The sequence below is a fragment of the Grampus griseus genome (genome assembly GCF_964374135.1).
Source record: "Grampus griseus genome assembly, chromosome: 4".
Classification (NCBI taxonomy): Eukaryota; Metazoa; Chordata; class Mammalia; order Artiodactyla; family Delphinidae; genus Grampus; species Grampus griseus.
The window spans coordinates 35,200,338-35,202,087 of NC_138997.1; the positions used below are offsets into that span (position 1 = coordinate 35,200,338).

At 58.2% G+C, this 1,750-nt stretch overlaps 1 pseudogene across 1 annotated transcript; it reads right to left on the minus strand.

Annotated features, from left to right (window-relative positions):
• Positions 1 to 623: 623 nt before the first annotated feature.
• Positions 624 to 1,538, minus strand: LOC309821656 (serine/threonine-protein kinase pim-1-like; annotated as a pseudogene). The gene has a single exon. The product of its transcript is annotated as a serine/threonine-protein kinase pim-1-like (transcript).
• Positions 1,539 to 1,750: the final 212 nt, after the last annotated feature.

Consider the following 1,750-nt stretch of genomic DNA (forward strand, 5'->3'; position numbering starts at 1 on the left):
AGAGCAGGTGGCTCAGCATTTGGCCCTGTAGCCTCTTCCATGGCACCTTTCATATGAAGGACGGGGGTGAAGGGGTGGGGGAGAAAGAGAGGGAACCAAACCCAGGCAGATTTTTGGAGAAGCAACAGGTAAAAGACGCAAGTTCAAGTATTTTTCCCAGCATAGCCATAGTCCCCACAGAAGGCACTCAGAAGAGTCGGAAGTGGTGACAGGGACTTAAAATGGTGCTAGTCCTATCCCACCCCACCCCGATTTCCCCCTACCTGACACATCGCACATTCAGCAGAACTCTTGATGAAGGGAACAGTTAGTTCCATGGCAGGATTCTGACACACGCCCAGCCCCCCGCCCCCAGGGATTTTGCAGAGTCCAGCGATGCTGGACTCCATGAGAAGGAGAGCATCTGTGGGAGGAGTCGCGGCCTAAGGCGGCTGGAGTGGAGTCTCTTCCTGCCTTTGGGAGGCAGCCTCCAGGGCCTGGGGTCTGGAATGAGTTGTAAATGTTGTTCCTGTATCAAGCACTGTCCTGCTTGGAGAGAAGTGTCACTGGTACTTGGGATGCTGGGAACAGATACTTCCCCTCCCGTGAGCATCTGACAGAGAGGGGAAAACCTTCCGGAAAAGCTATTTGCTGGGCCCTGGTGACAGGCTGTGGAGATGGATCTCAGCAGTTTCCTGGGGCAGGAGGACATCTTGCATCCACGGATGGTTCTGGATTTCTTCGAAGGATGGCTGATCTAATGGTCTCAGGGCCAAGCAGAATCTAATGAGATGCTGTCACCCTGAAGAGAGCCTCTGCCTGCAGAAAACTTGGTCCCAGTGATCTCTTCATTATGCTCAAAAGGAATATCTCCATAGACCATATCCTACAGCAGGATCCCCAGAGACCAGATGGCCGCCGACCTGCCATGGTAGCCATGGCGGCAGATCCACTCTGGAGGACTGTACACTCGGGTCCCATCGAAGTCCGTGTAGACGGCGTCCTTGACCCGAAGTCGATGAGCTTGAGCTCGCAGTGATTGAGGCGGATAATGATGTTCTGGTCCTTGATGTCACGGTGCCTCCAGGACCTGCCAGAAGAAGCTGCGGGCCAGCTCCTCCTGCAGGGTCCCACTTTCCGTGATCAAGTCGAAGAGGTCTTGCGCCATCTCGGGCCTCTCCAGGGTCAGGACGAAACTGTCGGGCCTCTTGAGCCAGTCCAGGAGCCTAATGATGCCGGAGAAGCCCGAGCTCACCTTCTTCAGCAGAACCACTTCCACAGACACTCGGGTGCCATTAGGCAGCTCTCCGCAGTCGGAGATCCGGTCCTTCTCCAAGTGCTTGTTGGTCACCGGCAAGTTGTCGGCGACACAGATGCCTGAGTGGTGGGCCCACCTGGTACTGCGACTCCAGGGGCTCCTTCTCCTTGCTGGGTGCCAGCTTGGTGCCGTGAAGGTCGTGGCAGGGCGCGACGCGCAGGTGGGCAAGCAAGTTGATTTTGGAGAAGAGCATCCCAACCTCCAGGGTGTCGGTGCAGGGACTGTGTCTGGAGGAGCTGCAGCAGGACCTGGGGCTGGGGTTGTGCCAGTGGCTGTGCCTACAGCTGGGGCTGAGGCTGCAGGTGGCGCAAAAGGCCGAAGGCAAGTCGGAGGACTCCTGGGGGCGCTGCCGGGCTGGGGGCTGACAGACAAGCTGGCGGGGTCAGGCAGCTCCAAGGGCAGCGGGGCGGGCGGCTCCTGGGGTGCGTGCAGCAACGCCCCCGGCACAGGGAG